At 37.9% G+C, this 15846-nt stretch overlaps 1 protein-coding gene across 1 annotated transcript in view; it reads right to left on the bottom strand.

Moving 5' to 3' along the window:
- EFCAB6 (EF-hand calcium binding domain 6) overlaps positions 1-12847 on the bottom strand; it is a 3527179-nt gene extending 3514332 nt beyond the window's left edge. Inside the window, exon 1 of the mRNA XM_044088493.1 lies at positions 12709-12847. The gene's annotated coding sequence lies outside the window, so the exon portion shown is untranslated. The remainder of the gene's footprint in view (positions 1-12708) is intronic.
- Positions 12848-15846: the final 2999 nt, after the last annotated feature.

Here is a 15846-nt window from a genome sequence, read left to right as displayed (position 1 = left end):
CTAGCAAGTTCCACAGTTCGCACAGCCTCAGTGAAGCATAAGAGTGAGTCAGCAAACTTAAAGCATGGGTCCCAACCTAATTTCATTACCAACTGCTGTAATTGTAACAGTCATGAATCTAAAAGAGAAAAGTGCTTAGTTTTTGGTCAGCAATACCACAAATGTAATAAATTGAATCCTTTCAAAAGATTTTGTAAATCAAAGGGTGTATATTTTTTACTAAAAGTGAACATTTTAAGAAAAGAGTTGATCAAGTAGAAAGCCATGACCCAAGAGTCTCATTCTTTTTATGTTGACAGTGTGTCAGTGCTTCATGAAACAGTTAATGCAGTTGATTTATGGGCCAAGAATGAAGTATTTTGTACCGTTCGGATAAATGGCAAACCAATACACCTCAAGGCGGATAATGGCTCAAAGTGTAATGTTATGTCTGCAGAAACATTTGCCAGAGTAAGTGCTGGTGAAAGGCTTGAATTGACAAAGTGTGCGAAGCTTGTTGCTTATGGTGGTGGTGAAATGCAAACCGAAGGCTCAGTAGTGCTTTCATGTTACTCTGCGGGGTAGAAGTTATGACTTACTATTTTGTGTGGTCAAGAGGCACATCCAGTCATTATTAGGCCTCAGAGACACTTTGAAAATAGGACTCCTTTCATTTAATATGGAAGTTCACCATATTAGCTTAAAAGACCACTACTCTAATTTCACCCAGTCTATTTTTTTCTATCTATGTTGATCTATTCGAAGACAAACTAGGCAAGCTTCCAGTTGAGTACTCCATGAAGTTAGACCCAGATGTCAACCCAGTTATCAGGCTATCACATAAATTTCTAAGAGCAATGCAGGACAGAGTAAAGGCTGAACTAGATAAAATGGTACAAGGTGTGATTTGTCCAGTTGAAACTCCAACTGAGTGGGTATCTTCCATGGTTGTAGCTCATAAGAAAAGCTCAGATGACATCAGAATACGTATTGATCTGTGAGATTTGAATAAGGCACTGGAAAGACCTCATCATCCAATGTGCACAGTTGAAGAAGTCGCAACTTGATGCCAAATGCTACTGTTTTTTCTGTCTTACATACAAAGAGTTAATTTTGGCAGATGTTGCTTGACAAGAAGTCATCATTGCTTACTACTTTCAGTAATCAGTTTGGAAGATGTAGAATTTATCTCAAATGGCATTCTTAGAAATCTGTAAGTGACCTCTTTCAAAGTGTAATAGAGCAATTTTGTCTGGGTATCCTTGTGCTATTATAGTAGACAATATACTGGTAGGAGGTAATGGTGAAGCTGAGCATGACCGAAACCTCAGAAAAGTTCTAGAAAGGGCATGTCAAGTGAATCTTAAGCTCATTCTACAGAAATGCAAATTCAGGCTATGTGAAGTCACTTATGTTGGTCATTTACTAGTTCAGGCTTACAACCAGACCCTTCTAAGCAAACAGCCATTCTCAAGATGCGAATGCCAGACAATGTTCAAGCCCTGCAATGTTTTCTTGGCATAGTTAACTACCTAGGCCAGGTCATTCCAGACTTCAGCACCACTCAGAGAACTAACACAAAAGCTGTATCTTGGTCAAAACACCAGAGAGCATTTGCTGTCCTGGAAAAGAGAACTGCCAGTGCACCTACTCTCAGATACTATGACATCCACAAACCAGTTACTCTTTAATGGGATGTTTTGAAATTTGGTCTTGATGCAGTCATTTTACAAGAGGGACAACCTGTTGCTTATGCATCCAGAACTCTCGCCCAAGCTGAAATGCAGTATGCTCAGATAGAGAAAGAGCGTATGGCAATTGTGTTTGCATGTTCCAAGTTCCATAATTATGTTTATGGTAGACCTATCCAGATTGAAACATATCATCAGCCTCTAATCACTATCCTGAGAAAACCAAAGCAAAGCAGACAGCCCCAGCCAGGCTGCAATGCATGATGCTGAGATTGCATCTTGTCTACAAGAAAGGGGCAAACTTCTTTATCTTGCTGATACATTATCCAGATCACCCAGAAGTATCACTGAACAGCATGACCATGAGAGATTTGATTTTGAAGTCAAGGAAGTGAGAAATTTTTCTTTCACATGTCTTGATGAGCTCAGAGATCACGCAACTGCAGACCCAGTTTTACAGAAGCTCAACTACATTCTCCAAGAAGGATGACTGTCAGGGCAATCTAGTTTACCTCCTGAAGTGCAACCTTATTTTCCATACAGAGATGAGGATTTTGTCCGACAATGGTATGATCACGAAAGGTCCTAAAGTTATTGTTCCAAAGTCTTTGCAACCAGAGTACATCACTATCTTACATCAAGATCACCCAGGAGCAGACTCTACCAAAAGAAGGGTGAGAGGACTAGTATTTTGGCCTTCTATGTCACAAGATATTGAGACAGTACTTTCATCTTGTTCAGTATGTAATAGAACTGGTTCAGCTGAACCAGATTCTGAAACTACCTTGGTCAACAGAAGCTACAGACATTTTTGAGTGGAATGGTCAACATTATTTGGTGTCAGTAGACTCTTACTCTATTTGGTTCAAGACTGACCTACTTCCCAATCTAGCATCCAGTACTGTCATTACTAAGATGAAGCATCATTTTGCAACTTATGGTAGTCTGCACAAAGTTATTTCTGACAATGGCATGCAGTTTACAAGCCAACAGTTTAAAAGATTTGCCGAAGAGTGGAACTTTACTCATGTCACAAGTAGCCCAGAGTATCCTCAGTCAAATAGTTTGGCAGAGACCACAGTTCAAAGTGCAAAGCAGTTACTAGAGAAGTCAAAAGGAGACAATAGTGACATTTTCCTGAAATTTTTGAATCTCAGAAATATTCCTTGTGATAAACATCTTGGTTCACCTCCTCAGAAACTTCTGTCGAGACAAACCAGAACCACATTGCCAATCAGTAGTCAATTGTTGGTTCCATGCGTCAAGAACAGGTTAGTGAAAGCCAATCTGTTGAAGAAACATTTAACCTAGAAGTCCTACTACTATAAGACAAGCAAACCGCTCAATCCATTATGAGAAGGAGAAGTGGTAAGGATGCAAACATCCAACGGTTATGACTGGATTGGAGTTGTGAAGAAAATCTGCCCACAGCCGATTGTGGAATCACAAGGAGCAGTTTCTTAGGCAGAATCAGAAGCATTTGATACCAGTGTCTGAGCCTATACCACAGCACATAACCTGCAAGAAAGACGTTTTATCTCAGAGTGAGTTGTCCGGTGTTCTAGAAGTTCCAGAGAACATTTCTGTTCCTGCAAAGAATCCTGAAGTTCCTAAGATGAGCTGTTCACCGAAACCTGGCCCCATTGCTAAACCCAGTCCCAATTGCTATGTTACAAGATTTGGTTGCATCTCCAGGGCATGTTCCAGATACACGGCAACCTGGACATGAACATTGTGTTTATTTTTCTGATAGTCTATACTAATACATGCCTAACTGTAATCTTATTTTGATAAAGGGCAATCTTTAAGAGGAAGGATGTAAATCAGTGTACATATCTCTTTAAGAAAGCTCCTGCAGCATGTACTAAGTTTATTGATTACTGAGCATGTACAGAGACAGAGTGCCATATTGTAGTTAGCTGTTGAGATGTAAGCATGCATGTGTGTAAGCTCTGTCTATTAATCAGTTTGTTTATTTTTATTGAAACTGTTATCCAGCCTGATATGTTTCTATATAATAAAGCATCTTAAACGAACTACCATGCCTGCTTGTCTTCTAAGTGTAGAGGGACGAGCGACATGCACTATAAAAATTTGTTTTACTTGGTTAACTTTTTCCTCCTCCTCTCCCCCCCTCCTAAGAATTTTTCCTTAGGGCATATGTTTTAGAGTCCCCTAAAAGTTTAACAAAGTAAAAAAAAAAAATTTTTCCAAATTTTCTTGTCTGTCATGCTTTACAAATATAATTATTGCTTTGTAATCCCACGTTTGTCAATTTCCAATTTACTGTTTTTATCCCTGTTCATCCATCTCCCAAATCTTGTCTTGGCTTCATTTCCAACGTACTCTCGATTCTTCTAGTCAACTCTTGTGCTTTTTCCTTTCTCTCAGGCATTTTCCATTGAAACATTGGAAAAGGTTTCACTGGTAGAGTCTCTCTGTGGTCTTTATTACTAGAAAAACAAGAAGCAGACTCTCCTTCTGTTTCACAGCTCATTTTTGTTGATGATTTTGTCCCTCCAAGAAAGAATATTTTGAAGTTAGCTGGGTACAGCAGTTTTAATCTCATACCTGCTTCTTGATATTACACAAACAGTGGAATAAATTTACTCCTCTTCTGCCTGGTATACGGTGAGTAATACAAACACTGTCTCCCACTTTTAGTGCTTTGTCCTTCTGCCAAAGTTTTGTCAGAATCAATTTGTTCTGCTGGTAGGACTATATCTTTACTAATAAAAGGTCCAGGCTGCTTACCAAATACCAACCAATCATAGTCAGGTTTGAAGCATACACACAATGTGTCCTTACGGTTAACAACAACAACTGCTGTGGAATACCAGTCCAGTTGCTTATTTGTGGTTTCATAAAATTAATGCAGTCTGTTCTTTCCGGCTTCTCTTTTACAGCAGAAAATCTCAGATTTTCCCTACATGCTCTGTCCTCTAATTCTATTATTTTTAAAAACATCTCTTCTTGAGCAGCCTCATATTCAGAAAGCCTTTTCTTCATTTTGACCTCCAATTTTTGCAGTTTTTATCCTCATCTAAATATCCATTTAAAGCTTCTTCCATTTTTTCCGCCTTTTGTTATTTGAGTTGATATACTCCATCAGTATTTTATTTATTTTAATCAGGTCTGTGTGCAGTTGTCTAATACTTTCCTCTAGATTACTGGAAGTCATGCCTGGAGCTTGCACTGCTGTTTGCTGAACAGCTGCCATATTCTTCCCAGTTAGCATTTTTCCTCTCCTTTTCTAGACTATTTTCTTTCAGGTCCTTTGTATTTCTTTTTTCCTGGCATCCAGTCAGTGCACTAGCTAGTTACTGCTGAGTTTCCATTTTCACACTAGGAGAGCTAGCATTATGTTGTTACTCAATGTGCAGTCATCTTGGAAGTCCTGATGACATCCAGTTTGAGGACAAAAGACCTTATCATGACTGAATAAAACTGAGTATTATCTTTGATGGAATTGTCTTGATTTTTATTTTTACATTTTAAAACTAAGTATGTACTTTTGAAGTTTTGGACTGCTATTACCTCTTACTGAATGTCTGAAGTTTAAAAGACCGAAGATATTTTGGAACAAAGTACAGACTGCTGGCTTCTGTCATGCTGGGGTCTGTTACAAAAACAAAATCAGAGCTGAGAGGAGAGTAAGTATTCATCCTGTGACTCAAATCTTGGATGTACACTGGGGTCCTGAATGTGAGGTAGATATACCAGAACTGCTGGTTCTCTTTTTTTTCTCTCTCCTCTCTCTCATACTCTGCCCACTTTTTAGTTATTATTTTCCCTTTATTTTTCTACTACTACCCCCCCTCTCATATTATTCTTTACTGTTTTCTAGTTTTACATTTTTGTCCATTTTTTCCTGACTCTCTCTTTCATCTTTTAAATTTCTACAAAACAAATAATCTTGTTATTATCTATGGTTTGCACTTAGCAAGTCAAGGTGGGTTTGGTTGAACCTACTGTAGTCAATTTCAGGAGGTCGAGTGGCGACAATGTCAAACTTGACATTATCGAAATACAAATGTCCTGCCCATCTCAAGCCATGTTAAAGCCCATCCCGAGGTTTACAGTGATTTGTATTTTGACAATGTCGAAATTCGACATTGTCGGTTTCACTGCATGGCGTCGACTAGACCATCATTCAACGGTATCTGGTTCGACCTACTGTAGGTATATATGTATATAACCTAATTAATTGTAATGGTTATGTAGAATTTCAACATTTTGCGTATTAATATACGTGTTTTTATAAACTGTCTGCAATTATTGTGAAGCTTTTCTCCCTGGGCATCTGATGTTGCAGACTAGCCCAATCAACATATGCAGAATATGTAATGTAACATTAGTATGATACACAATATTAGTATGGGAATCAAGGTCCAACCAAGATTTCAACATGCAAACATAATACCACATTAGTACAACAAAGTCCCACTGATCACGGTCAGTAGGTTATTACTAACATATACAGGTTATACAATCTGACAGATGCATTTCTATGGGCCCTCCATCAATGAGTGGTACTGCAGAAATGCACCCCCCAGAGCACAAAACAGCAGACCTTTCATCATTGTACCAAATGCCCCACACTGCCAGCCCCAGCCACACTTCCATCACTAAGAGCCACCCGTCAAATCAGGGTCACCAGATGCACAGTGATGTCAGACTCCTATACCAGTACACTTGCCTTTTATGACAAAAATAAACAAAGCTAAACTGACCTGCTTTTCACATAATATATGATCAGTAGGGACAACAGGAGGCCTTACAGATTATAAGCTACTCCACAAACACTACAATTACTACTTTCATTTGGGAGGTGGTAAGGAAGTGCCACTAAAGATGTCCAATGTAGAGCTCAACTGCCATAAGTGATATAAGAGGCTATCACCACTACTATAAGATGGAAATGAATGGGTTAATTGCAGACATAGGATGGATAATCAATGGTAGAAGTAAGAGAGCAAATAAAAATGCAATCTTAGAAAATAAAACACAGAGTCATGTATACAAATAAATAAATAAGCAAGCAACAGAACCAGTAGAACAGTCTTGCAGTAGGGGTCATGGGAATCAAAGCTACACCATGATGAAAAGCCTAAAAATATTTTTAAGTAGGGCCACGGTGGTGGTGCTGCGGTAGCGTTGTCGCCTCACAGTAATACGCTGTCCGGTTCGATTCTCAAAGCGTTTTCTGCGTGGAGACATGCGTGAATGGGCGTACCTTCGTTGAAGGTTGTGAGTCAGGGCTGGCAACTCGGCACGTAAAAATCAACTGCCAATTATTAGCGGACCGGAGTTCCGCTGTGGCAACCCCTAACCAGGAAAAACCAAAAGATACAACATACTGTGCCAAAGATTACCAGAGCCACAAATCACAGGACAGCTTTCTAATTTCATCAGCAATCATATTAGTGTCATAATTCATTATCACAAAGGACTTGCTAATATATTTGAACAGGACTGTTTTTTTTAAAAAGATGAGAACCAACCATGCTGTGCCAATTCACTAAGAAGTGACTTTAAATTACCCAGGTAAGAAAATGCAGATTAACATACCCCAAACCTCAGCAGCTTAAAATGATGAAGACATTAAATTTGCACAAGCAAATACATATGACCATCAACATAATGTGTGTCACAGGATTTCTATTAATGTAGACCTGTGCTCCACTCAGCAATGCCTAAACTACTGCACTCTAACTCTCAACAGGGCATTTAAATAACTTGATCTTTTTGATTACCCAGATGCTAGTGTCAGAACCCAGCTAGCCTCAAACAGAACAAAACCTATACAAAGAATAAAAGATGGCTGGTATACATTTCAACTACTGTGCAGCTATTTTTCATCTAAAAAAATGATGCATCAGTGAAGTTAGACCTATAATATACATGCTGGCACATAAATAAATCAATAAACCAAGCTTAGCTATAATGAGGACCAAGATCCAGAAGGAATACCTAGAGCAAAAATACAAATGGAATTTAATGAGGCACAGCAATGAACTGATTCACACAAACCTGAAAATACACAAATTAGGCTTTAAATTAACCACAAACTAAGTCCAACAACATAAATTAACCACAAACTAAGTCCAACAACAACAGTACACCTCAGTCAAATTTAATGAATTATATATATATATATATATATATATATATATATATATATATATATAAAAACAGAACATCTGCTCACAGTACACTAAATACTGCACTCATATTGCAACACACTACAACAAAAAATGCCTGGTTACTCCTACCAGGTAGGTACAACTATTTTTTCCCATTCTGAAAAACAACATACTCAGACAAGTTGCAACTATCTGGTGAAATAAATACATTTTGGTTGCATCTCTCAGTCAGGCACACGTACAACAGCAAAGTTAAAAAAGTCCAGGCATTACGGTAAACTATGCTCTCTACTGAAAAACACTTTATTATATACGATAGTCTGTATATGTGTTACTGTGTAGGGTAGGAAACATGATGTATTTTCTGGTCTTCTACTAAAATTTGTGAATATAATTATGATTTTTTCAAAGAGCACCTGCCAAAAAATATGGGTTGTGGATTAAAATTATCTGAACTATGTTTATTTCACAGCTCTTTTCAAATAAAATTAATAATAACAATAAAATAAAAAAGGCACAGCTCTGAAGTGAGTCTAACAAACACTAGATGAATATACAGCTCTAGGTGAAGGTGTTACCATAAGCCTAACTGTACAGTGGGTTATGGTATATTTTTCCAAATCAGAAGAGAGTCAAACAGGTGTCTCACGTGTCCATTGCTGTTACTTCAGGTTTACACACAGTCTGCCTTATTTTATTTGTGTATGCTAATTAGAGGTCTAGGTGGGTAAAGACCATTTGTAGTGGAACCCAATCAGAAAATTCCACAACTAACTGGAAGGTATACACGAGTTTATTATGCAAATATAAAGCCAAACCGGTGTGCATAGAAATACAAGGGGCAGAAGGAATACCTTGTTAAGTGCTCTAATCTGATATATACAAAGTTACGTAGCTAGTACAACATTGTTGCATTATCTTAATTCTCTCAGAAGACTCCTTTATACAATAAAAATGAAACAACTGTGAAACCTTAAAAAAGTCCTTAAGTGGTAGTTAGTATAGCAATAACCCACGCCTGGGTGTGGGTAATGCTAAATTTACCTACGGTTGGCGTGGTTTGGTCCCAAGCCAACCGTGGGTAATAGCATTACCCACACCCAGAAGTGGTTATTGCTATTCTATGACATTATTTAAGAAAAGAAACTGTTACTTTTCTTAAATAATGGCATAGTATAATGCCTGTTTACTGTCCTTCCGCAGATGTCTGGCATCCGCGGGGTTCTGATGTACTGCGCGCGCGCAGTACATCAGAGTTGAGCAAGCAACAGAAAGCAAGATCTCCGTTGCTTTTTTATGTTAAATGAGTTTAACATAGCGAGACAGTTAAAATAAGCAACGGACATCTCCGTTGCTTATTTTAAACTGTCTCGCTATGTTAAACTCATTTAACATAGCGAGACAAAAAGCAACGGAGATCTTGCTTTCATGTTAAATGGGTTTAACATAGAGACAGCTTTAAAATAAGCAACGGATCTCCGTTGCTTATTTTCTATGTTAAACCCATTTAACATAGCGAGACAGTGTTTAAAACGAGTTATACTAATGGAAAAAGTCCGGCGACGGACCTTTTCCATTATTATAACTCGATTTACAACGGGCACGCTGGCCAATCAGCGTGCACGTTTTGGGGGGGTCATGGTATAATTCCAAATACGAACTTGTACTCCCATAAAGATACACTAGTATAGAATGTAAGTAATGAGGGGACAAAAAGTGTTAGATATATAGCTTACATATTCTTAACCCATTTTTTCTAGCATGTAGCACATTCTCAACCTTATATCTCCAAAATGTGGAGCACTACTCCTTTTAATGTGGAACAAATGGGCAAAATATGGAACATTTTCAACTTATTAACAACTTCAACTTGGAAGCCAATAGCATGGTCAAAACATGTTACTTTATGCTTACAAAAAGTCCTTTTGATAAATTAATATGAATCAGTATTATTTACCATGGATAATCTAAATCTTAACAATGACTGTGTGACAGTCTGAACTTTTCAGTGTGGAATAGTGTGGGACACGGACTCAAAATAAGGAATGTTCTTCATAATTAGGTCCCATCCACATTTATGCTCAGCTGAGAAACAGCAGTTAACAAGAAAGGTCTACTGAGAAAGAGCATCCATTCTGTCTTTTGAGAAAGCGCAAATCTTAAACAGTCCCAAAAACTGTACTGAAATTGAAAATAATATGCTTTGCAGCCTTAAATGACAGGTTTATTACCAGACAACTTCTAGAGCCCTTTAAACAAAAATTTTCTCAGTTTAAAATTTCTTTTGTCCTTTTTTTTGTGAGACATGCTTCTTTTTTGTACAGCATCAGCAAATTGTCAGATGGCAGGCACAGGCTACATTCAATGGGGTGTGAGCAGGACCCGAGATTCACAAAATTAGAAAGTACCACCCACCACAAAATAAAGTGGGAGATTAAATATGCTGAACATTGTTGACAAGACACTGCATGGAGAATAATACTTCCCTGATTACATACATTATCGTGCAACATTTTTGCTGCTATAGACAAAAGTTAAAATAATTTGTGTGCATCTGCTGTAATAATATGTGAATTATTTTAACCTTTTTCAAATATGTCTTGTAATAATGTTGGGCATGGTCTGTGGTTCATGTGCCCAGCATTACTACAGACAATATGCAAATTAATTTACCCTTTATCTATTTGCAGGAAAGAGCACCAAAGTAGAGAGATGCTCACCTCTGCTGTTCCTCACATGCTTTGTAAGCAGCAATTTGGTAGGATGGAGGAACTATTCTAAGTGTATTTTCATTCCTGTTTATCATCACTTTTGCTTGGCATGTTATTTATTTATTACTGGTCATCTCAATCATTAACTTGTCTTGGCTTCATTCTCAACTTCTTTGCTCAAAAATCATGGACAAAGCCAAAAACAGTGTGTGGGGAGCAAACAAAGACCCAAAAGAAGGGACAATGTTTACATATTACTGCAATTCACTTTAAAAAATTAGTACAACAGATTTTATGTCAACATTTATTTTCTTTGTCTTCTGTGAGATTCTGACAAAGTTACTTCACCAGATAATACTCCTGGTCTGCTCCTGAAAAGAGACACTTGTGACCAGTGGACTATTCAATGCTGTTAGCAAATGTATTACACGTGTCTTTTGAATTCCTGCACAGTGTAAATAGCTGCAAATTAGTCCTTCACTATATGCTACATGACTATGAATCCCAGCAGGTCTGCTGTAGTTTAATGGGTTGCATGATGGGTTTTCAATACATATGAGTTTCAAGAGAAGAGAAGTTCACTGCTACTCATATTGTCTGTTTAACAAATGTCTGTCAGTGTTTTTGTTGTAAACTTTGAAATAAGTGTTAAATTAAATCCAGATCTCTGATCAATGCAAAGCAAATACAACTTGCAGTCTCAGTTGATCAATTGATCAGTTGATTGAGGGATAATTGTTACCATGCATTCTTGTGTATGAAGAGCAGACCAAAACTATAAGGCAAAAATATGGACATTTTGGGAAATTCTGGACAAATGAGAGATATGCTTTTTCTATTTGTTTTTGTGGATGGTAATAGCAAATTACCACCAGTCTTCTCCAAGGTGCTTAACTCTGGCATTTGAATAAGACATGAGTTTTATAGGGATTACAAAAGTGTTAAAAATACATTATTTTAACTAGATAGCCAATATAACCTGAACAGCTCCATTCTTACCTCTTGTCATACATACACAGTACCTACATATTGCAGTAGGGTTACCACCTGTCCCACTTTGCGAGGGACAGTCCCTCTTTGGGCAGTTGTGTCCTGACAAAAAATAAATGGCAAAAGTCCTGAGATTGTAGGACATAATTATTTCCTATATTTTATGTAATAGTTGCATAAAACAGTTATTCTGCATCTAAAATACCTAAATGTTATAAGAAACAGAATAAGCAACTAAAATGCTACAAGAATAAGCTTGTATTTAGGCAAAAAAGTTAAGTCTATCCTTTGAACTGACCGTGGGTATGTGACGGCCTGTAAAATCTGATGTTTGTACTGAAAATGTCCCACTTTGGCCATTTGAAAAGGTGGCAACCCTATATTGCAGCTGGACATAAAAACATCTCTCAACCTCTTAGTGCAAGAAATCTGGCCAAGCCTAAAATAATGGGGTGACAAAGATCCAAAAATAGGGACATATTTTAAATTTTGCTCTTATAGAGTTAGACAACTGTTAAAAGTACACTATTTGTAGTAACATGTATTTTTTGAAAGATAAGTCTGAAGTTCAAATGTGTTCCATTATTTAGTGGCTTCAATCATGAGTGACTTGCCAGTAAACCACAAGTTTTAAGAGGCACAGACGAGACTATAAATATGAGGCAAAAATCTGAACATTTGACAGGTATGCATATTAATCAACCCTACATTACAAAACACGACCTGTCTTCTGAAGCATTGCTTGTTATTCCTTCTTTTAAAGCCCTTTGTTAAAATAAGCACGCTATTACCCTAATATAATATTAAATAACAAAGTACTTAAATGACAAATAAAGCTCACTGATATGAGTGTGAGAACTTGCGTGTTACAGGGTTCTTTTTCAAGGATCTACTAATAACCGGGCAGTTTTCTGGTTCTTGTCCCTGTTCGCCTCCCGGGTGGACCATGTACTATATTTTTTGGAACTTGACAATAACTCGTACGAAACTAATGTTTGTCCTAATAGCGAAATGCATTCGTTACCACAAAACAAGTACCTATTGACATACATAGATTCCCAACGGATTACTTATTTAATGCAGTATAAAATACAGGAAGTGTCTCTAAATTCGCTTGCTATTGTGACTGCATATTTCAGTGGACGCATTTAAAACCCTTAAAATCTTTGCATGTTCCAGGAGGGTCCTTACCTGGTAGACACACCGCTGTTCCGCTCACGTACTCCGTTAACTCACCCCGTTGTTGGCACCTAACTCCAGAAACTGCCTGTTCCTGTAAAACGCCGTGATTTCAGAAACATGGGAAACTGACGCCGTTCCTATAGTAACTAAGTTTCGCTCTTAGAATTTCAGCTGGATAGGGCCGCGCCGCCAAATCACGTGACTAACTAGTCTTAGGCGCGCGATGTGATTAAGTAAAACTAGTTATATGGAAGCACTGTGAAAGATGGAATATTTAGATCACACCTTCTAAGGGAATAATAGTATACCTTACACGCCAGTAATGCATCACAAACATACATAGAGCTCAACCTTTTAGGACAAAAAAAAAAAAGACAATGCCCCCCCCCCCCAAAATAGGGACACATTTTAAATACTGCTTTTACAAACCTAGACATTTGCAAGAATAAAATGTCTTGTGTCCCCATGCATTTTTCTGAAGGACATGCACTCTGAAACTCAAATGACTGTCATTATTTAATGAATCCAATCCTCCCTGATTTGCCACTAAAATCCAGAAAATCACAAATTTTATGAGGAACAAACCAAGCACATAAGACAAAAATCTGGATATTCTGAGAAAATCTGTACAGTTGAGAGATAAACGAAAATCTCTTCCTTTAGCAGACAGTATGCCAGTGGGAGGGGGTGTAGCCAGTGAATTCCATTTTGTACTCACGGAGGCTTACCGCTACCCTCAATCTACCTGGCATTTAAAAATGGTCATATCACTTGTGTTGTTGCCATTTCTCAAATTTAATGTGTAGAACATTTGTAACTACTCAGTCAAAACCTAATATTAGAGGTATTGTTTTTAAATTTGTAATCTTTTCTGTAAGCAAGCTATACCTATATGTATGTTTTTGAGGCGTTAATCTAGATGGTTAAAGACATAATGTTGCTTGATAAAGCCCCAATGTTTCTAACATGTTCAGAAAAAAAATTACTTTTTAGAGTACAAAGAGTATGCCTGGCTACACTGTTGCCAGTGGGTTTCAAACTTGGGAAGTACATTTTCTTTATGTACTTATTTTTTCTATTTTTAATCATAGCTGTCAACCTCTTGTAGATCATTGTATATATTGTACTTAGTCAACCACTGTAGCTAGATAGCATGTGCATATAAGTTACTGAGCACATGCAAGTTCAGTGTCATTTTGTATAGTCAGTCAGAGTGAATGTGAGCATGAATGGAGATGCACGAGACTGTGTTTGAAGTAACAAGTCAGTCAGCTAGTTAATGAAGTTCAAAGTATATGTTCCAGTTACAGCTCCTGCTGTGTTTATGTACAATAAACAAAGTAAACAAATACCCAGCCCCAGTGTCTCATTTGAATACATGAGACATGCGCATATCTCTCAACTGTCCAGATTTTCACAGAATGTACAGATTTTTGCCTCATAGTTTTGATCTGTTTCCAGGGGAGGCACGTGCTATTGGACTGCCGGACTGCAGCCCCCTAAACTGAAACTAAAAGAAATAAAAATAAAAACAAATAAAGAAAAAAAGAAAAAAAATGTTTTTAAATTCGTGGACTTCGCGCATGCACAGTAATCCATGCTGGGAGTCTCTGCGCATGCTCCAGGCAGTCCTGATAGGGAAACATGAGGAACGGAGCTCCCAGAAGTCTATGCAGTTTTAAAATGCATAGACTCGCTGGGAAAACACATCAGGGTCGGACTGCAACACCAGCAGTCTGGAATTGCTCGCAGGTCTTTGGATGTACTTGCATTGGATTTATTGTGTGTGTGTGTGTGTGTGTGTGTGTGTGTGTAAATGCCCCAGGTGCAATATACTGGTGGTTAGACTCATGGTGGTGTGGTAGGGAATACCTCAGGCTTGAACCCTGTACCCTGTATGCAGGTGTTAAAGACTTGAGTTCCCTACCCACCACCATTTGTAAAAGTAATTGCAAATTTTTGCCTCATATTTGATCTGATCTGTTCCTCATAATATCTGTGGTTTGTAAATGCTGCAATGCTTGATATTTGATGGTGCCGTAGTAGCATTGTTGCCTCACAGCTGCAGGTCTTCAGGTTTGATTCTTGGCTGGGGTTCCTTCTTTGTGGGGTCTGTATCTTCTCCCTGTGTTTGTGTGGGTTTGCTTTTATTTGATGGTGCAGTGGTAGCATTGTTGCCTCACAGCTGCAGGTTCTCAGGTTTCATTCTTGGCTGGGGTTCTTTCTTTGTGGGGTCTGTATCTTCTCCCTGTGTTTGTGTGGGTTTGCTTTTGTGTCCTCCCATGTTACAAAGACATGTCTGCATTATTTCTTCCTGGGCCTCTGCTGAAAATTGTTTTTTTTTGTTCCAAGTCAGACTGTCCTGGTTAACAAATGTTAAATAAAATTGACAGGCATTTGAATTTCAAACTGCAGGTTTCTGAATGTTTAATTCCTTACATATTTGATGGTGCAGTGGCAGTATTGTTGCCTCACAGCTATAGGATTTGTGGTTTGATTCTTGACTGGGGTTCCTTCTGTGTGGAGTCTGCATCTTATCTCTGTGTTTGTGTGGATTTGCTCTGGTGTCCTGACATTTTACAAAGACATGTGTCTACAGTATTTCTCCCTGGGCCTCTGCTGAAAATTGTTTTTGTTCCATCAGAAGTAAAATTGACAGGCATTTGAATTTCAGACTTCATAGTCTTCAGAAAATACATAGTAAAACAACGTTTTATTCTAGCAATAAATATATAGTAACACAACCTTTTATTATAGCAATTTTTTAAGTTTATAAGATGACTATTTGAAATTTGTCCTTATTTTTGGGACTGTAATACCCTGTTAGTGGCTTTGTCCAGGTTTTTTGTGCTAAGGTTGACAGCTATGGCAAGAACTGAATTCACTGAATATGTTTGAGGGCTGTATTCCCTCATTACTGGGTTTGTCCAGGTGTTTTGTGCTAAGAGGTTGACAGCTATGGTGAGAACTGAATTCATTAATTGATAGCCATTTAAGTTTCAGTCTTCCTCTCTTTCACAAAGCAGCTGATTTGGCGTAGTGGTATGTTGCTCTTGACTGTTTTGCACAGGGACCTTGGCTGTAAAATGTACGGTGGTAACACAGCATTTTTCTTTCACAAAGCAGGTGATTTGGCATAGTGGTATG

This window comes from Protopterus annectens, chromosome 11.part0 (assembly GCF_019279795.1).
Source record: "Protopterus annectens isolate FY-2018-M chromosome 11.part0, PAN1.0, whole genome shotgun sequence".
NCBI lineage: Eukaryota > Metazoa > Chordata > Ceratodontiformes > Protopteridae > Protopterus > Protopterus annectens.
The sequence above is the reverse complement of the archived record's forward strand: the minus strand, read 5'-3'. Positions and strand labels throughout refer to the sequence as shown.